General features: G+C 47.8%; 1 protein-coding gene across 1 annotated transcript in view; it reads left to right on the top strand.

Moving 5' to 3' along the window:
* The window catches only part of LOC146199355 (uncharacterized), a 47530-nt gene that overhangs the window by 1379 nt on the left and 24106 nt on the right, over positions 1-22045 (top strand). The window lies entirely within an intron of this gene.

The following is a 22045-nucleotide window of genomic DNA, read 5'->3' as shown; positions in this document are numbered from 1 at the left end:
CTTGGCACTGATCCGCCTGCCTGTTAGAACAACGGTGTGTTTCGGGCTGTATAGTTGCTGGCACCACTTTCGATGTCGTGTCGCCGTTCGTTTCTCCCGATGCCAAAGATCGAATCAGTTAAACGCTGATCTACCACCTCGTGCGTGGCAGTGTCAAAACCTGCCTCCGGGGCACATATTTATCGTTATCGGTATTTTCGGGCTGTATATGAGGGACGGAAGCACTCTGAAATGTACATATAGGAATCGACGAGGATAAGAACTTGTCTGCAGGCGCTGAGTTCCTCCATCTTTTACTAAGGGAGCGCATATGATATTTGGTGCAGCTAACTTCAGCCGCGTAATTCAAAAAGAAGAGATGGGGACGTTTTTAGCGATGTGTGCCATTTATTTTCTCGTGATCCTGAAAATTATGCTTGCAGACGACCAATGCGTACCTGCGCTTAATTCTGGAACGAAAACAAAGCACTGCTCGTTGGAAATATTTACCTCATCGAAGGAATAACTCCCAGTAAATTATCTTATGACTTCACTTATCGGAAGGGGAAATTTTTTCTACTTTGGCTAACTACGCGGCGCGCACCAGGCGTCGTCCGATGGACTGACCACAGGAAGGGAACGGTATACAATGTGGGCTGAATATGGAAGAATAATTCTCTGAAATCTCGCTATCCTTTCGGACGAAGCACCAACGGCGTATAAGCCGCGCCGCTACTGACGTGCCGCCCCGTGAACGCTTCTTGAGCGTACAGTGTGCTCACATGGGCAAACATGGGCAAAGTTGTTTTAGCTTGAGTAGTAGGTCAACGCGAGATGTTTTCGGTCACAGCATATACTACGACCTCGAATCCGCTTACAGTGATTACGTGTGATTATGCGTGACTGACTTGTGGACACTATTTGTTATTTAAGTGGCGCTGCGATGGAGCAATTGCCGGCAGAACCTGTAGTTAGCAACAGCATTAACCTAAACCGTTACTCAGCCGGAGCCCTGGTATCTATCTCGGTCACGGAGACCACATTTGAATGGGCGCGAAACGCAAGGCGCCCGTGTACTGTCATAGCCTTCTAGGCCTTGTCTAAGCGGCGCTGAGACTGTGTGACGTCAGTGCACGCTAAAAAACAGCAGCTGGTCGAAATTATCCGGAGCCCTTTTCTACGGCGTCTCGCATAGCTCGAGTCGGCTTTGCACGTTGAGCCCCATAAACTAAACGATATCAGTGCACGTTAAAGAACCTCAGGTGGTCGAAATTAATCCGGAGCTCTCCCCCCCCCCCCCCCCCCCCCCCCGCCTCTTATCTCTCTTTCCGCGTTCACTCCTTCTTTCCTCTCTTCCCTTACGATGCGGTTCAGGTGTTCACAGAACAAGTGTGATAGATACTGCGCTTTTCCTTTCCTGTGAACCAATTATTATAATAATTAACTATACAGGGTGGGTCCGGAAAGTAACGCAACTTTATCGGTATAAAAGAAATTATTCAAGGTATCATTACAAACGTTTAAAACTCCTTTAAGTTGTCCTCTTTGGCATCTACACATTTTTACCAGCGACTCTGCCATGCACTGTACGCATCCTGGAAGGCGTCGACAGGAACCTTGTTTTAGGGCCTTTGTCATGGCAGTTTGGATCACTTCGATGTCCCAAAACTGACTCCTTTCAGGGCGCTCTTCATTATAGGGAACAGGAAGAAGTCTGGCAGATCTAAGTAAGCACTATAGAGGGGCTAGGGCAGTGTCGCCAAGCTGTGCTTAGCCAGAAATTCCTGTACGCGCAGAGTGCGGCTCGGAACGTTGCCGTGGTGTAACTCCCAGGCACCGGCGATCTCCTTTCCCGCTCGAAGGACCCTTTTTCTCAGTCTCTCGAGCACATCCATCAGGTAGACAGCGTTGGTTGCTTGTCCTTGGGGTACTAATTCGTTGCCAACTACATCCTTGGCGTCATTTGCATTGTTTTAATTTCGACTGCCTGATTGTTGCTTTCTTTGGGCGAGGGGCTTGAAGTTTGCCACTTTGGCGTTTCGCCGTGCTATGAGAATAGGGATTTGGCGCTATGAGAATAGGACAAATCAGATTTCCCGCAGATTTGCTGAATCATTTGATAGGTCTCAGGAAGTCTCTCATTTAGTTCATCACAGAACTTGATCGCGTACCGTTGTTCGCGTGCGGATGCCATCACACGTCGTGAAACGGGCACTATCAGCAGGTATACGGAAATCAGTGGTCAAGACGCTCCTAGAGCTCAGAGTGGTCTGAGATAAGCAGTGATGAAACGTCAAACGTCCCGCTCGCCTAAACCAACCAATCCGAGTGCGGTAGGATCGAATACAGTGCCAGAAAAGAAAAAAGATAATTGCATTACTTTCCAGACAAATCTATATACCGCCCCAAAGGAAACACGGTTGTATTCATTAGTGTTGCCCATAGACTTGCTTTACGTGCCGATGTATCAGACGGCTTGCGATACCACAAACCTGCTCTGTATATGAGGGCGACAAATATGTCACCGCTGACTATATTTGCTTTTGCTGTGTGGAAGAAAGGGAAACGATTGCACACATCCTAACCTGTGAAAGGAGGCCATCTAGCTGTCAATGCACGGCGCCACCTCAGCAATATGAGATGCGCGTGGTTTAAAAATGGCAGTGTCTCGGGGAATTCTCAGAAAGTGGAAATAAATTAGAGTCCATTAGAAGATTCACAGAGAAGAGCGAGAGTGCGAGAGAAAATGCTGTGGTCATGTGAAGAGAGCACATGACGAATTAATAATTATTGAAAGGGACTGTTTCGATTATCTACTTGTTCTACAGGTAGTATAAAGCGTGCTAATGATATATAATGCCGCCTGTAAAAAATTACAGGTCGCGTATTCTCTAAAAAAAAAAAATGATTGTCGCGCTGCGGCGCCAAAACCAGGCGCCTGAATATATGCTATCAGCTAATGAAGCGCGTTCCTTCACAACTTGAAATAGGAGGAGGGAGGAGGAAACAACTTTATTTAACGCATTGCATTAAGCGTTAAGAATGTCCTGGGCCAGGGTCACCAAGGCCAACTCATCTTGCAGCTGGTCAGAGGCTAACCAAGCCCGCCACGTTGGGGGAGGAGGGTGTGGAAAGTGAGGGGATTGGAGGGCGACAGGGCATGAAAAGATGCAATGCTCCAAGTTTGCATAGTGTTCTGGGCAATTTGGGCATGCAGGGGAACGTATGATTCTGTATAGAAAAGATCGGGCAGGAGTAAGCAGTGTATTTAGTTGTATGCGTCTAAGAATGCGGATGTGCGTGGTAGTGAGAGATTTATCAGGAAGAGGAAGTGTACGGAGTGTTTCTCTAATGTTGTCGTAGTGAACGTTGATTTCTTTTTTGTAGTGGAGTAGTGTCCCACGTTGGTGGATAAGGCTAGGGAATCCCAGGCGCCCGGTGTTGAAGTTCGCGGGCGAGGCCATGCACTACCTCATTGCCTGGGATTCCAGCGTGACCAGGAATCCACCTCAGTGTTACAGTGTGGGGACGTACTTTGGTAAGAGCTCTGTGTAGATCATCGTGTAGTTGTTCAGGAATGCGACCCGTGTGAATGGCGCGTATAGCTTGTATTGAATCAGTGTATATGGTATATCCTGAAGGGTTAGGGGGTGCTTGTGCGAGGTCTTGAATACTGGTAACTATTGGTAGGGTCTCGAGAGTCGCTATAGAAGGAGGATCTATGTAAGGACCGAGGGTATGAGTCACTACATCGCTACAGCTCTGAATTGAGTAAGCAGCCGCTCCGACGTTAGTTCGTGATGCATCTGTGTAGATGATTGTGGAATCTGTAGGGTGAACATGGTTGGAAACGCGAGCGGAACGTCTGCCTGTGTTAGTGTCGGGTGCAACGTTTTTTGGAATGGGGATTATCCTGAGGTTATCCGGGAGCGAAGAAGGAAGGGTAATTATAGGGAGGTCTATAGGTTTGAGTGCAACCTGCTGTAGTATCCAATGTCCTTGTTTGGTGCTAGAAAGACGTGCCATTTGCCGGTCGCGATGTTGTTGTATGAGGTCTCCCAGGGGCAAGAACAGCCCCGTAGAGTATAGGCGCTCCGTGGACGTATGTACAGGGACGGTAAGGGCGGCCTTGTACAATATGTGAAGCGCAACCTCAACCTGATGTCTTTGGCGACAAGTTAGTGTAAGGTAAGGAATCGTATATAAAATTTTGATAAGTGATAATGCGTGGACAAGCTGCCTGACTTGACCCTCTCGCAGCCCGGCGTGCTTACTGACGATGCGGCGAACTAGATGCGTAAGCTGATTGCAAACTTTAACTGTTGTAGATACATTGGCCTGATTGGTTGACTCAATAATTTAGACGCGTCGCGCCGCGGTGGCTCAGTGAATAATGGCGCTCGACAGCTGAATCCAAGAACCCGGGACAAAATCCCGGCCGCGGTGGCCACTTTTCGATTTTTGCGAAAAGCAAGGAACCCGTGTACTGTACGATGCCAGTGCACGTCAAAGAACGCCATTTCCGGAGCTCTCCACTACGGTGTTTTCTCGTATAGCTTTAGTCGCTTTGGGACGTTGAACCCGATAAACGAAGTGAAACCATACTTGCACTGCTGTTTGAAAAATAGTGTTTTTCCTCCACTTAGCTTGATCCCGTTAACTTTTATGGTCGCTATAGTACTGCCAGAACAGTATAAAACGTGTTTCGATAGCTGCTGGTGAAACTATAGCCCAATTCATGTTTCTGTGTAAAGGGTTTCGGCGAAGTGTACATTTCTCGACCTGCTATTCATATCAGCCTTACACGTGGTACCTGCGCTTTTTTATTGTTCAGGTTCTTACACGATGTGTCTCATTTGCCTTTATAGATTTAGAGCATACACAGAGTGTGATTGTCAGCGTGCATTTATTATTTCGTCATATGAATTCCATTTTCTCCTTTTTGTCAGTGAGTCCAACACAAAGCTATTGTTTCATGGCTGTGCTGCTGTGCTGAATTTTATGTACACATGATGGGCTGAGTCTGTGGATGTGGCCGTAACGGTAATGGAGGGACATATTCCTCTTACCGTCGGTCACAAGCTTCGTAGGACTCTGTAGGGCTACTAAAGCTTAGACCCACCTTAAGAGGAGAAATCTGGGGCTAGGCATGGCGTGCGATTTCCTGGTACGAAAGACGAGAAAACAGCGGCGACGTGTCTTTGTGGCAGGCTTGTTCGACCTTTTAACACTCATGTTCCTGCAAAGGAGTGAAAAAGATTGTCCGCAATCACAAAATGAGTTTCAAATCGAACCCTTCCTTTCATCTGAAAGGCCTTCTCGGAAAGGTGTCAGAATGGCCTGTCGTTTTGATGCGCAGGATAATGTGAGATAATGACAGGATTGGGCGTCTCCTGCGCGAGTGGCGAATGCGCAATTAATCACACTACCACTCGGGATGACGAGGCTGACGTGCTCAGTTCGTCACGAACGATCGAGTCAAAAGAGTCCGCCTGTCTCTCTTACGCATGGAGAGGAACTTGTTTTCTCCAATGCCAGCCGTTTCGTTTTCAAAACTGCACCGCTCGACCGCTCGATTAGGATTATCTGTGCCATGGCTGACGCGCAATTATGCTTTGACAGCTGCAAAGGGTTCGCAGTGAGTTCTTACCGTTTCTTTTTTATTTTTTTTATTGTTGCAGCATAAAGTGCTCGTCAGATGTGAAAAATGGACTTCGATACATTGCCTCTAGCTTAAAAGGAGAAATAAGAACAATGGCACCCGTGACTTCGTTTCATCTTGCAGTCGCAGGATAATGAAGAAAGGGCACACTTCAGATACCACCAATTGACCACGCAGTGGGTCGTGGTGTCATGCTAAATGTTAACATTCTCACCTGTCATGATTGACAGATCTTCTTCTTATTATTATTATTTTGCACAATTGTACCTAGGATTCAGTATAAAAATCCTGGATATACGGGGCGCGTATATCATCGGTTGAGCCAAGGAGGATGGACGAACACGGTAGAAATAAAATGAAATTGTAGGTATGATCATTGTACTCTAACGGCCTTATTCTAAAAAAAACTTCAAGATTCCTGATAACAATAATTTGTCTCCAAACAAGGGCTTGTGGGCTTTCTTTTCTTTGCTCTTCTTTTTGCGTCCATTCTCCCGGACGAAATTGCATGCTTTGTTAATTTTTCCTTAAAAGAGAACATGCGATCTTTGACCTGTGGCCGACTTTTTCTGATGAATTTTGGGATTCATTCTTATAATGCTCCAATTTGTTATTACTTACCTGCTGGGAAGTTAGGGTCAACAGCTTGCAAGCTGTGAAGGCAACTAGAGCACGAACGTCATTTACTGATGCGTCTGATTTTTACTGCGTCTTTCGAAAATGACAAGAGTTAAAATCCAAGGTAGTTACTGGGGGCTGCTTAGAGTAGTTGCGTTACTCCATGCATGGTTTCGGCCAAAAACGAAGACTCTTTGTCTCCATGAAATCGTGTAGCATCGCGGCCGAGTTCGACCGGCAGTTAAAAAGGGCTTATTTCTCAGCGCGCCTCCATTTCTCGTTTTTAGCTATCTGCAGCACTACATATCATCATAAGCCTGATGATCATAAGGTATGATCATAAGATATTATCATAAGCCTACTACAGGGCTAAGACCATTCCGATACCTCTACAGTTAACACGAACCACCTGGATGAGCTGCCATACATGGCAGAATTAGGCCACGAGCTTCTTTGCATTAATTTTAACACTATCAACTTCGGGACTAGCTTCAAATTAGAAAAAAATGCCATCACCGTTATTCTTTATCTAGACAACAGTGTACCAATATATTTTACTCAACAGCAGAAACGTCAGCACGGTTAGATAACGAATTAAAGAGTGGCGCATGAACGATGTGATGTATTGGGCCGCTCCCTGAATTAACTTAGGCTACATTGACCGCTTTTGCATTGAGCGCCATTAAAAAGTTGCCGGCGATGCCAGCATCGAACCCGCGATCTCCTGTGCAGCAGCCAAACCTCGAGGCCGCTGAGTGAAGAGACATCTACGAAAGTGCGAGATAAGATAGAAAGGAACAGCGGTACCAGAAATGCAGCCGCACATTGATTTGGTATTGGAAACTTGTCAAGAATATGCATACTGCCATGCTGTGTTGAGCTAGAAGTGGTGAACACGCAGAAGCATCAGTTTATTAGCGCATTTTAAGAAGTTAGTTGTAGTGCTATTCTGCCAAATGCCACCTCCTTACCTCCACGACAGAGATACAAGGCAGTGCTCGAGGGCTCCGACATCAAAAGGTGTGTACGCGCACTTGCAGCTTAATAAAGTGACCAGGCTGTGGAGGCGCTCGAGCTCGCACTTGGCAACAGCCGGTGTGATTATATTAATAGCGTGTGATACTGTCAGCGGCGAGTGACACGGCCTCAGCCTGACTACAGGCTCAGTTTATGAATGGATTGCTGCCAATGTCATCGCCCGCCATTTTCTTTGTCGGTCCTTTCGTATAGGTGATATTTGTAGCTCTAAAACGGAGGTGAAGCGGACGAAGCCGCTGCCACGCCCTGTGGAGAAGATCCCAGTGTATCCATGCCAGCGGCAAAAGGCGTCCTATAGATACATCAGAGAGGGGCGTCCTCTTATGGGCGTAGCAACTGCGCCCTTCGTCTTACTCAGTTACCGATTTGTCAGGATTAATCAACTCCCTACGGGTAGCGCCTTTGCATTCAGCGTAGACTTAAAACTTATTATTAGTTCCGTTCACTGGGCCTCCAAACTCTAAATCGCAATGAAATGAAACAAAATGAGTGAGTGATTAAAAAGAAAGCCTTTCCTTCAAACCTAGAGCATATATTTCTTTTTAAAATGCTCATTCATCTCTGCAAGGAATACTTTGTGTTGAAGCATGCATCTAAAAATGAAGTTATCTTCTTCATACTTCCGTAAATGCTGCAGCTTCCCACCCGTTAGCTCCGATAAGGGTTTTGAGACTTTTCCTAGCCGTCACGGAATGATCTTTATACTTAGCTATAGCGTACTGTATACATACTGAAAATAGCTTTTAGCGCAAGTACGCAATTAATTATTTCTCAATATTGTTTAAGATGACTTACAGAAACGCGTGGGATAATTCACTGAATACATTTCGCGTGCTTCGAGCATGACGCGCAACAGGACGCGAGGAGATTTGCATAAGGTAATGGAACATTCGGATGCACATGCTCCTATACTTCGAATAAATTCACGCGAAAAAATTTCACTACTATTTACAGGAAAGCTATCGTATGACCAGTCACAGCTATTCCTTTTTAAAAATATTTAAGATGGCTTTCCAACACTCCGCACATGGCGAACTCCCTCGCTTACCGACAGTGAGGAGGAAGGGCCGAACAAACTCGCGAGGGGTTTGGAATTGCGCCTGTTGGTCGTCACCGGAATATGAATTGCGTGCACCGGCGTTTGCTGCTTTAGAGGTAGCTTGTTTACTCATTACTTGGACAATGCGCTTTGCCGTGAAACCGGTCTAACGATTTATCGAGGCTCCTGAGGTTGAAGTTTTGGCTCAAAGCAGCGAGTTAGAGGGTAGTGGACACGATGCAAGATAGGAGAACTCCGATAGAGTGGACGCGTAGCGATGACTGAGGTGTGTGCGTTTTCGGTGTGGATTAGAGTAAACAAAAATTTATTTTTTTGGCAGTGGCAACCTTTTGGCGTTATGCAGTGGGGGGGGGGGGGGGGGGGATTATTTCTTCAGTTTCATATTGCCTTAATGTAACGAATTCTTGTCGCGTGGGTATGTATCTTAAAAAGACTTTCAGTCAATTGGTTTCGTAACCCAGGCGTCAACTGGTCCGATGACGCTACCTGATTTGTGCCAGCGCGGCGTGTAGACAGGTCAACATCCCCAGCAAAACTAAAGGTTGCGTACCACACTCGGATGAAAGCACAGTATTCCCGTGGCCCGAAGAAAGGCAAGCAATTGCTATACCCTGGCCACCTGACTCATATTGTTTTGGATATTGTCAGTCTTGGGTTTGGCTTCAGTGCGCGAACTGCCGCGTTTCGATTACTTATAGTAGAGGGCACGAGATCCTCTGAAGGGGTGCACTGGAGAATGATATATCCGTGTAGTACTGCATCCACCTCTCTCTTTTCTGCACCACAAGATCATCCACTGTCAGGGCCACATGCATCATCTATAGGCGAGCCAGCTGAATTCGAGCCAGCAAGGGTGGAACACCTGCCGGTCTGGTGACTCGGGAGTCACACAATCATGTCGAGAGTATTCTCTCGAGATTCTCCTAATCTCCTAACACATTTAGGTAATATTGTCAGGGGCAAAAATAGTGGAACTATTTTTTTTTATTTTCTTTAGTTAGGATGAACGATGGCTTGACCATTTCTGAGGCCATTTATAGCATGACAATCTTGCTATATCCTCGTATACAGCTGTTGCAAAAAAAAAATAAATAAATATATATATATATATATATATATATATATATATATATATATATATATATATATATATATATATATATATATATATATATAATGATCGGGGTGTGCGGGCGGATAAAGTGGACAATCGTTGAGGATTCGACGGAAACCCGTCCGGTGAGGGAAATTCAGCATATTGAAGAAAACTGCACTCGCCGAAGTCACAGAGGAAAAAGAAAAACAAAACATAAACACATTGACGCTTCGGCACCGCTACGAGTGCCTTGTCCACAATCGAAATGAAACGAAATGGGCCGTTGCTTATGAAGTTAAAGTGTTGCGTACAAAGTGCATGTACATCTCGGGTAGATTTCCCCGCGTCCTGTTTATCGCTTCGCTTGTAATTTGGATGTGTAATGATTCCTTGAGTAGGCGGGTAGATAAGTTTTTCCCTTTCAAGTATCCTTGCGGAATCCCAGTCAATCTGGTGGCCCGTGTCTTGATTGTGCTCTGCTAGAGCGTTAGAAGTCACCTTGTGTTCCTTCAGTCGTCTTCTGAAATCGCCAGTTTCGCCTGTGTAGGAAGCCCTGCAATTTTTGCAAGGAATTTTGTAGACGACGCCAGGGTAGCTTGTCTTCTCCATAGGGTCTTTGACCCGTACCAGATGGTTTCGGAGCTTGCTGGATGGTACATAGGACACTTGGACGTCGTAGGCAGCGAATATCCCGCATAAGGTTTCGCTGACACCCTAGGCATAAGGAATGACAGCACGCTTTTTCTTCTCTCCTCTTTCTCTGGTTGGAGAGGCTGCAGCGCGTAGTTCTTGCGAACGGAGGACTTGTGATGGGTATCCGTTTTCTTTAGGGTCCTTCCGTACATGGCTCAGTTCACGACCTGTTTTTCTTGGGCTTCAGCTAAGCTAATCCTGAAGGCCCGATTAAAAAGCACCGAGGCAACCGATCGCTTATGTCCTATTGGGTGCGCTGAATGAAAATTCAGATATTTACCCGTGTGGGTAGGCTTCCTGTATACACTCGTTGCGAAACCGTTTCTTGTTCTTTCAACAAGAACGCCAAGGAGAGGGAGGCGCCCGTTGACTTCTTCTTCAACACCTGCTGAGCTGGCCGGTCTACACCTAGCCGCACAGTTCATCGCTTCCAGTGTCCCTCCTGGACCTGTGAATGTTCTGTGCGACTCCAGATCTGCTCTGCAGCTCCTGGCTATCTACCACGGCACCAACCTCTCGGTGAACATTCTCCGAGCCCGTCTCCAAGCCCTTCAGGACTCGGGGTATCAACTGGCCCTACATTGGGTTCCAGGACATACTGGAGTCCAGGGCAATGAAGAGGCGGATGCCTTGGCCAAAGCGGCGCACGACAACGGCGCCCCAGTCACTGAGGCTGTCACACCTTTTGACTTTTCAAGACCCCTCTTGAGAAGGTCGATAAGGTCTTTCCATCCTGACCGTCGTATTGCCGCTGGTGAACATCTCCAACGGCTCTCTGACAAACTTTCACGGAAGGACAAATCCCTCCTCCTACGACTTCGAATAGGCTGCACGTGGACTCCGTCCCGCATGTATGCCTGTGGCCGAGCTCCAAGCCCAGCCTGTCCCTCTTGTGGCAATACTGACACACTGGGACACTTGCTCCTCGTGTGCCCAGCCTCCGATGGCCATCGCCAGAAACTTTTGAATGGCTATCGGAATCTTGGTCTCCCTGCTGATACGGAAGGGCATTTGCTCTTCCCAGCTCGGAACCAACTTTCTGCTCACCGGCTCCTCCTGGTTTATCTGGAGGAGTCTGGCCTCAGCTCTGTTCTGTAGGCCTGCATGGGCCTATAGTGCTTCGTGCGGAAATGGCGGCGACATATGCGGCGTCAGCAACCTTCCCCTCCCCAACCTTCCCCTAATCCCAACTTCCCCTTCCCCCTGGTCACCAAGAGTGATGCCACAAAGATGGCTAACATAAGACGTGACCAGTACCCCTCCCCAAAAATAAACCATAGTCACCACCACCACCCATAGTGAACTGGACTCTTTCTTGAATCGAGTTTGGACGCTTTTCAATCGGGAAAAGTGGACAATATTCTAAGTACTCATTTTTTGACGAGAAAAACGGTAGTTCGGCACAGATATGAATGGCTGTATGAATATATCGCAGAATTATTAGATTGGTAACCGATTTGCGTTGTGTATGCATGACACGTATTGTTTGTGAATTTAGTTACCCGTGGTCAGTAGGTAATAAACCAGCGAGCCATTATTTTGTTTAGGTTCATTAGCTTTTCGCTCCTGCCCTCCCCTCACCTTTACCTTTTTTTTTTTCGCGTCCTGGTACGAGTACCAGTTTATGCTGAGTGCAAGGCTATCCCGTCATTTCTCTAGCTTTGCTCAAGGATGGACAAACAGCGGGTGTAACACCCTGCATGCTTTCATCAACAGTAAATCGACAAATTTGTTTTCAATGACCATGCGCCGATTGCTAGCCCCTTTCGCGTTTCTTGTTCAAGCGGCTGGCAACCTGCGGGCGCCCGTATCGTCGTGTCACTCGCACGGTCAATCACGGCACCGACGTTGCATCACCGGCTCCTCTACCGATGGTTTTCCTTTCCACGCCCGATACAAGCGCGACGCCTAAAAAAACCCCCTCTCGCCCTTCCGCAGCGACAGCGGGAGCCTAATGACTGAGCTGTTAAGCGAGACGTGACAGTAGTCATAACGGAGAGTCACAGGGAGCGAGAAGAGGAACAATGAAAAGCAAAAAGCTAGCAAGCAAGCAAATAGTGACGCCGAAAAGCAGGCATTCAGCGGCGTCCTCTTGGTGAACCGCCCATTTCCTTCCGTCTGACAGCTGCCAGCGATTCTGCACAGTCTTCGGTGGCGACAGAAGGTCAAGCAGCGGCCACGCAGGAGGCGCCGGAGGGCAAATCACCTCGCTTATTGTCACGCTTTCACGGGTCACAGCCACAATTGACAAGCGGGTCCCGCTGCAGCCACAAGGTTGCGGGCCGCACCGCTGCACCGGGACCCACCGCGCACGATCTCCGGCGATGTTACTGCCGCACATGCTGCTCCTGGTTTCGCGAGAAGGGCTGGCGCGTGATAGGAGGGTCGCCGGCCCTACGGTCGTTTTCCTGTGGCGTGAGAACGTGGTCAGATTAATGATGATTGGGGATTAATTCCCGGGCTTCGGTCGTGCTTTATACCTACATGGTCGTGACTGAACGCATGCCGCATCCGGCCCCAAACATGGGAAGGAAGAGGCTATTGCACGAAGGGTTCGTTTTGGGTAAATATTATTCAGTGCTTCAAGGAAGTCTGGGTTCCAAGCAAGAGAGCGATAACTCAATAACATCAACTAAAGCAGACATTTGGGCGTGTTCGTGCGCTTTCATTTTTGCTTACAGCACATCAGAGACGTATTTGGTGCGCTGTGCGCAAAAATGAACTCGTTAACGTTCACATGAGTGATAGTCATGTACGGTTCTAAATAAAAGTTATATACAGATTTCCTAAGTAGAAAAATGTAGAGAGCGAGAATTTTTCTCCACAAATGAGAGTTCCCGCACAGCTAAAGTGGTTATATAGCCGTCCTTATCTGCTTAGTGGTTCAGCAGCTGCCACGTAGTAGGTGCTAGTCCCGGGTTGGAGCGCCGGGCACGACATGAACGAATTTATCCTCAACTTCGTAGTTTCTGAGACGGTTGCTCAAATTTCACTTTGGAACTTCAAACGGTCCTCACTTCACTTCACTTTATTACCTTAAAGACCCCATTACATAAGGGGTAGGAGTACAAACATTGATTGAATATGATTACCTACATGATATTTATGAAGTGCATATTTAAACTGTTAACAAAACTTGATGGGCAGGTGATGGCATCAACATCGGAGGGAAGGCCATTCCAGTCTTTTGCAGTGTGAAGAAAGAATGATGAAGAAAAAGTGACGGTGTGGGCGCGCTGGCAAAGAACTACTAGTGGATGGCCGGTGCGATGAGATATGCGAGCTGGCGGTGTTCCTGCTCACCGAGCAGTCGCTGCCTTCCGGGGAGAGCGATTGTCGATAGGAAAAAGGAAGAAGTGTCATGGTAGCCCAACTGGATAGCCAAACATGCTTGCAAAATGGGGGAAGACAAACATGCAAATTTTCTCGGTATTAGGTCGGCGAAGTAATCGTGAGAGTGGATCACCGTAATCGACACAAACATGAAAGGATATTACATGGAATTGCAGAGATCCGTTTTGTATTTGGGAAACTGCGGGCATTAAACAGACACTTAACTTTGCTAGTTCCGTGCCTTCGACACCATATCGTTAAATCTATAGGGCTGCGTGTTTCAGTAGCAACTTTAAGACACGCCCTACCAAACTAAGAAAGCTGCATCCTGAGGCATTTCACTGAACGCATTATTTGGGCAGATATTTTTTTTCCTTCACTTGAGTAAACGACCAGCTTTACTGTGTACTCCTTATCGCGCCTTCATCAAATATTTTTAATCGCGTTCCTTCTTCAGTTACGAAATGTGCCTTGTGACCTTCCATGTATACAAGGCACCTCGCAGGGGCCATCAGGAAATGGGTTTTCGCTAGGGACTTTTTCGTCACGCTATTTTCTGAGTGAGATGCGTGCAAATGCATCATCGTGGCGTTTAACAAAATGTCGCAAGCGGTGACAGCTGCCTGCAGGTTGCAACGGTCTCCCTCACTCAACGACCTCGTATCGCACTCAAGGCGGGATCGTAGCGAAACACTCTCTAGCGTTTTACCACCAGCCGCGAGCGTCTTCGTCGGCAATTGTTACCCGATCACACGCACGCACTCTCGTGTGCATGTACCACGTACTGCTTGGCTCGGGGAACATTATGCATAGCTGCGGGTAAAAAAGAAAGGACCTTGAAGGTGGCGACGTCGCTCTTCGCGCCGCCTGTCCCCGACCACTTGCGCGACACAACAAAATGACACGCACCGCTGGCAACAAACGCCCGCTTCCACACTTTGGCTTCTTACTTCTTTCTTATTGCTTTTTATATTAATATTATTTTTTGCTCAAAGTATGCACGTGCATTCGTGGTACAGCTAGGCTGAAGCGCACGTTGTGCGCCCCGTCGCAATACGCGCATCGCGAGAACCTTCCGCGCGAAGAGGTGCTGGGCTTTCCACCCCGTGATTAGAAACAAGACGCAACGCGCGTATACGCCCCGGTCCCGTAGAAGCCGAATACGGTGCTGTCTGTGTACGCGTACACAGCGGCGGCGGTGGCTTGCACGGCACAGCTCAGCGAGGGGTCTGTTCGTCGCGCGCGCGGAGCCGGATAGCGGTCAGGGCTATGTCAACGCGAAGTTACGCCGCGCTGAAAGAGCGCATTGCGAAAAAAGGCCCCTCTTGAGTAGCTCTTCTTCGCCTTGCTTGCTTTATATTTATCTTTTTTTTTTTTTTCCCCTCTGTTGGAGGCCCGCCTCGTCCGCGGCTGCTTGGCTGAGCTTACTGATGAGCACTGGGGAAACATTGGCGCGAAGCGAGAGAATGACAGAGTGACTCTACCGGAGCCAAATGATGCGCGGCCTCAGAGTGTGTTGTGTGTGCGCATGCGCTCATCCCTGGGGCCAATGAGTCAGCCTGTTTATCGCTTCTCGAAGGACTCGCTTTTTACCGGAGCCTTGATTGACGCCCCTCGTATACGTTTTTGTTTTCCCTGTTTTGTTTTGGTTGGCTACACTGCACCGCTCGCTGGTTGGTCGGTTTATGGGTTTAACGTCCCAAAGCTACTCAATCTATAAGAGACGCCGTAGTGGAAGGCTCCGGAAATTTTGACTGCCTGAGGTTCTTGTACTCTGACATCGCACAGCACACGGGCGCCTTGCTTTTCGCCTCCACTGAAAAGCGACCGCCGCGACCGGGATTCGATTTCGCATCCTTGCTTGTCTTCAGTGGTGTAGGTGCGGTGTTTCGAGAGTCCTCCACGTTTAAATCGTGTACCTAGCGCGAAAACAGACTCTGGACAAACGCAGACGCAAACTGTCATAGAATTTAGCGGCCGTGCATGTGCCGTATTCATTAACATGTGACAGTAATCGCACTAAGCTTTGCAATATTGAGATGTGCCAGCTCGCCTTTCTCGACTTTCATCTGTACCACGAAAAGTTGAGCTAGTTGGTACATACTTTTAAGGAATAACAGCGCGGAGACGAAGGACAAGGAAGAAGACAACACCTGCGCTGGACTGGAGGGCCTGCGTTTACTGGAGGGCCTGTAATCAGGACACAGGGCTCGCGGCCGGAGCGGTCGCATTTCGCTAAATGCAGTTGATCGGTTGAATCGTTGAAGCAGCCTGCATACCAGCAGCATCTCTGTATATACTTTTAATTATCATTATCAAAATCATCACCATAATCATCATTATCATCGGTTCAGTTATTTGCCGAAAAACAACTTTAATTTACCTCGAATTCGCTACGTCCTACGCTACCAACGGTCGTTACATATCCACTGAAACTTTAGTCTTGTTTGCCTAATTACCTGTCGCTCGCCACCAGCTATAGATTCTTCTCCCATGAAATCATCTACGTTGCATTAAATGAAATGACTGCCGATCGTCTGAAAATCCGCTGCCTCATAGGCTTCTCGATTCGACCTGCGATGTCGTTTACTCGAGTTCATTCGATGTTCTAGGCTGATCTCTTTCGCCCTTAACGTCGCCCTTGCTGCTTTCCTTTCGGTGACCTTCTTCCGTTAAACGCTGCTACGTTCAGTTTTCAACGGCGGCCTGTCGTGATCAGTGAAATTCTGCCATGTTAGCTTTCCTAATAGCCGACGAGGACCGAGAGAGGGCGTAGGAGGCAGCTGCCGAGTACCACTTCATATAGATATTGGCTTGGTTTGGTTTGTGGGGTTTAACGTCCCAAAGCGACTCAGGCTATGAGAGACGCCGTAGTGAAGGGCTCCGGGCATTTCGACCACCTGGGGTTTTTTAACGTGCACTGACATCGCACAGCTATCAGTTGTTGTTCCAAACAGGCAATAGATTGTCGCTCCTTCCCCAAAAAATCGTTGCACTGTGGTCACATCTCCACTAGGAAAGCAGCACTGTTCCTCAAAGTAGTTCTCCGGGACCAGTCAGTATTCAATGGCCGGTTTCGGATCAGTCAATTAACTGAGTCTTTATTGTATTTATCTATCTATTTTTTATTCAATTTGTAACAACACGACAACGTTAGAACGCCCAATATACAAAATGATGTATGTACCGTCTTTGCCAAAAGTAACCAGGCTGCATGTTTTGCTTCTCGCTTGAATTCTAAAACCAACATGGCTTCCCAGAGGATCACAACGTGTTAATAAGTGAGAGCAGGAACTCGTATTTACTTTGCACGTATTTACAGCATCAGAAGTGCTACGAATTCTCTGCCGCCCGACCTAGAAGCGAAACTCGCCGCCTGGTTACTTTTGGCAAAGACGGTACTTTTCGGACATCACCCAAGCACAGAAGGTGCATCTTCAACCTACGACCGGCCACCCATCAACCAACACTTTCCAAAGGCCTCCAGCTACCTCATTCCAACCTACGTGAGGCACCACTCAGGCAGCTCCAGAGGCCCACCGATACCACGAACATTGGCAAAAGCCCATTCAAAGACAGCAATGGCTGGCGCTTATAGCAACTGAAGCTTGCACATAAGGGATGCAAACGGATGGCGGACTCTAATGGTAGCGCGTACATCGCCGCATGCATCGCATTGGCCGTTTCCAAGTTTTTTTACCCTTGCAAAATATCGCGAATAGTTTACACGATACGCGTAGGTTGCCGGGTCCCTTTGTGTACCCCTCAAACCGATGTTTCTATTATAGCAGGAGCACATCTGTACTTGCTTCGTTTGCACAGCGGATATGTAACCTGAGGCGAGAATATACGCGGAAAAACAAAATAGCGTCCATTCTGCCGGACCGACCTCGTATACACCCTTAGCACGCTTGCTCGCGCTTGCACGCAGTTTTGGACCGCTGCCCGATGTTGTGTTTTCCCGATTCGCACGCGCGTCAAAGGGCGCGTATCGGACGGCTTTCTTCTTCCTCGTGTGCTTCGCCGCATGCGCGCGTGACTCCCGAGCACGCGGTCACGCAAATTCCGCCTTTTCACGCGTCGCGTGCACACGTTTAATGCGCGCCCAACGTGGTCACGGAAGCCAGAACGCGCCACTTCGCGACCGTTTTCATCGCCTTCGCTCTCGATTTCTTTCTTCACCTCGGCGCGAGTTCTAAGTTTGCTGCGGAATCTTTGCTTACGCAAAATGTAAGTGCACCTTGGCTGGTGTCACGCGTATCGCCGCGTTTTGACACGTTTATTTATTACTTTTCTTTAATGCTTTCTGGCCAAGAGTGACGGCAAAGGCGCGCCCTATTCTTGGCACTCCAGATGTATGCCTGCAGCGCGTCAGCGGTGGCTTGGTGCATTTTGGGCAGCGATTGCGGGTTTTTCAGCGCGTATAGAATCTTTTTTACTTTTATGAAATACAGCCGTAACGAACACCCTAGGGGCCGGGAGCCACGTATGCCTGATTACATTTCCCCCCCCCCCCCCCCCCCCCCCGATGTATTCTTTTTTGGCAGCCTTGTTTTTCACGTCTGGAGGCAAATCACATTGATCATCTGTCAGCCCCGGCTCTTAACGCGGCACGCACTGAACTAGAGAAGCCGGAAAAAAAAATGTACTATGGGAAAAAGGACCTTTGTGAAGGGCTGTCCTCGTGCCATATTTGTGTGCACGTTAAATAGGTCGAAATTTCTGGACCCCTCCACTACGATCTGCCTCATAGTCTGCATAGCTTCGGTGCGTTATATCTTATAAACCAATCCAAAGAAAATCTAACACGTTTACAATTTTAAGTGAAATATAAGAAAACATTCATCCTCACAAAGTGCTAAGTGCAGGGATTGTTCTACTCTGCGCCCTGCCGTGTTGGCTCATAGTGGTTAGAGCGCTCGACCAAATCATGGTTGCGTCAGCCGCTTTTCGATGGAGGCGAAAAGCAAAGCGCCCGTGTGCTGTGCGATGTCAGTGCACGTTAAAGAACCCCAGGTGGTTGAAATTTCCAGAGCCCTCCACTACGGTGTCTCTCATAGCCTGAGTCGCTCTCGGACGTTAAACTCTACACAAACCGAACCATATTACACTCTGTGTGCGCACTAACCGTAACATGAGGCAGTCGGTTAAAAATGGGGGAAGAACAGCCTAGGAAAAGCCAAATAGGAGGGTTCCGGATCGTCTTCAGGGAACACTCGGGGCGGCTTGCACAATTGTGAGAAGGAAGAGGGTAAACTTTTATTTGTCGAGGAGGAAGTCTCAGGCAGGGGCTTCCGCGCTAGGTGGACATCAAGAATCCTTGAGCTCTGGCGTTCTGGAATTCGATTAGCGGGTCTGAGCTGAGGATTGCGGCCTCCCACTGCTCGGATGCAGTTGTGAAGATTTCCTCTGGAATAATCGGATGTTTTCAGTCCCCTGTGAAACTGCTCTTAGCTTACCCTTTTAATGGTTTTATGAGACCGTTAAGTTCAGTTTTTAAGTTATTACCGGTATGACCGTCTTTAAGTTATCAGACCGTGGAGATGCCGTCCTTGTATGGTCGGGGTCTTGCCGACGACCCCCTCCCCGGATACCAGTGAAGATTTTCGACCCACTTTGCACGTTGCGAATCCGTGTTGCGACCTCGCCCGTGTCATTCCGAACAACCAATCAGACGACACCTCTTACTTGTGTTTTGCATGACCAGGTATAATAGTAAAACAGACAAAAGCTAAAGTGCTTTCTATAGTGGCAAATTGACGGTCAGGGTAAGCAGCTTTCATGCTGTTTTCTTAGTCGTGCACCGCGCCCTGTTACCGACGCAGGGCTTATATTTATCGGTTAGGGTGCTATACTTGTCCCGGATACGGTATAGGGACCGCACGGGACGCACGCTTTTATTTAGCAGCAGTGGCGCTGGAGGAAACTATGTTGATGTAGCAAGCAAGGGAATCCTCTTTCTTTCTTAGAAATTGAGCTTGTCTTTTCCTTGGGGCCTCCCCTTTATTTTTCTGTGGTCAAACAAAGCGCCTCATATCACACAGGTTATCGAATAACGAGGAGGTACTTTACCTTGCGACACATACTTGTCATGGGGTGTAATTCCGAGCGTTTCTCTGCTCTTGATAGCCAGTTACAGTTTGGAGGGACTTCCGGCAGGCGAAGTTGCGGTCCCGTCTAAAGTGTATAGTTCCCTTTTCATAGCAGCGGCGCATGACCCACTGAGTACAGATAGTCGGTGGAGGTATCCACGAGCGCTGTTACGCTGGTGCCGTGGACTGAAATGTTCAGATTGGCGGTTACAGTCGTGGTGATGCAAAAACTTCGCGGGGTCCGGTCACCGCTGCAGTGCGGCACTCGTGTCGTCGGAGGCCAGGAGCGTCGAGGCAGAGTATCAGGGTCTTGGGCGTCGCGTCGTCGTGAAATGGTGCAGCCAACTGTTTGCAGCGGTGGAGGATATTGAACATTTCGCCGACGAGCAACCTCCCTTCAAGAGTTGCCGCTTCTAGTTTTACCGACGAGGCTATAGGCGACTATCCCCGCGTCAGATCGGCGTATGGACGTGTCGGAAGATGTTGCGGGGTGACGGCGACCTGGAATACTTATATGGCACTTCGGGCGCTTCGTTGGACTATAATCTTCAATGGCAAAAGGCCGTTGACCACGCTGCGGTTTTGGCGCGTTATCACACATCCCGGCAGACTCATCTGTCGGTAAAGGCAGTCGCGGTATACATGTGACCAGCTGCCACAGTGGTCGCATAGTGCGTGCTGAGCGGCAGAGTGTCAGAAGTCGATCTTGCGTGCCGGAAAACCTGAGGAGGTCAAGCCAGAGGTGCCGGACGGATATATGCAGGGGTCTATTGGCAATGACGTGGGTATGGGCCGGCACGCCATACTGCTGCGGCGTAAGTCACGGCCTATGACGGTCTTGATTGGAGAGGTTCAGGCGGCATGAAAGCCTCGCGGACCTCTTCACGATTCATCTCCTAAAGGGAGGAAACTTTCGGCCGCTGAGTCGTCGAAAAGAGCTTCTGAAACTCTTCGCGCACCACGGCCCGTGGGCAGGATCTCTCGGAGCACGACAGGGCTATCAGCTTCGACTGTGGTGGTAGCCATCAGCGAGGGAGGACGTTCGTGCTGCTTGATTCGCATCTCTATCGTCTTCTTTGTGGTAGTGGCCTTGGACACAAATTCTGCGGGGGTTTTAGGGGACCAAGCCAAATAAGGTCTGCTCTTTGATGCCTCTAATTAAATAACGGAGGTTTTTTATTCATTCGGGCATTTTGGCATCAACCCGATATCGGGCCTGATAGTGCAGGAGATTGTGCAGGCCTCTGAGGTTGCTAGGCAGCATGATAACTACATTAGAACGTCCTCGATCGCCCTAAGAAAGGCAGCGTTGCGCGTTTTCACGAGATCATTCGTGATGTAATTTTTGTTGTTGTTTCGAAATCATTTAGTACGAAGTATTGTCAGGCGCTATGTGATGAAGCGGTCCCGTCAATTGTGCTCATTTCTTCTCATCGGCGCATGTCAAGCTAGAGGGCAATGAGGTGTCTCATGACTTATAGCTCGAGTACTTATGAACCAAGCAAGTCCTTCCCAACCTCACATTACGCTCCTTCCGTCCACCGATGACTAAGCACTATATGTCTTAACCGCACGAAATACCTTCTACCACACGAAAATGTAAGCATAGCAGGTGCTGGAGGGTAGCGCCAAATACAGACAAATTCATTCGGAAGCTTACATAAATACAGCAAAATATACCCTACTCAATACATTGACGTTACTCGCTTTTCGTGAAGGTGCGCGAACAAGCATGAACCTTTAAGGACGGCCCATGCGGCTTAAGAGCAGAAGGAGACTCAAATGAATAGCGTATTAATGGAAGGTCTGTTCATATCTCATCGACCAGGTACGCGAAGCAGCTCGCGCCACTGCAAGTCCTGGAATGAAAAACCCACTTATCCGATCACGAATGCTCAAACCTGTTTCTTAATAAAAACGATTTCTTCCCGTTTCTTTTAGCACGTTTGCGCCACAGCATCGTGACAATATAGTTGAAGGACAGATCAAATATAAACCGCCTTCCGCTAAGCTATATGCTTGATGGCAGCTAGTATCCACGCGTGCTCAGCGTTTTCATACTCGTCAGGAAGGTTAAGACGCTTCATCGTCCCCTGGCTCTGGCACGTAGCATTAGATAGCAATATCTTATCAATTAGAATTGAATGCCTTACCTTGTGAAAACTCTCTGCAGTACACAAAACGGCTTATTATTTTAGAAGAATACGGATGCCTTGCCGAAATGAATGAATGAATGAATGAATGAATGAATGAATGAATGAATGAATGAATGAATGAATAAATGAATAAATAAATAAATAAATAAATAAATAAATAAAAAATAAATAAATAAATAAATAAATAAATAAATAAATAAATAAATAAATAAATAAATAAATAAATAAATAAATAAATAAATAAATAAATAAATAAGCTTGGTCATCAACGATGGTTAAGCTAATCTGCCAGTATTAGGCCAGTTGATCGAGCTCCAT

This window comes from Amblyomma maculatum, chromosome 2, assembly GCF_055883805.1.
Source record: "Amblyomma maculatum isolate TAMU_Amacu chromosome 2, ASM5588380v1, whole genome shotgun sequence".
Lineage (NCBI taxonomy): Eukaryota > Metazoa > Arthropoda > Arachnida > Ixodida > Ixodidae > Amblyomma > Amblyomma maculatum.
This window is presented reverse-complemented; position numbering and strand designations above follow the sequence as displayed.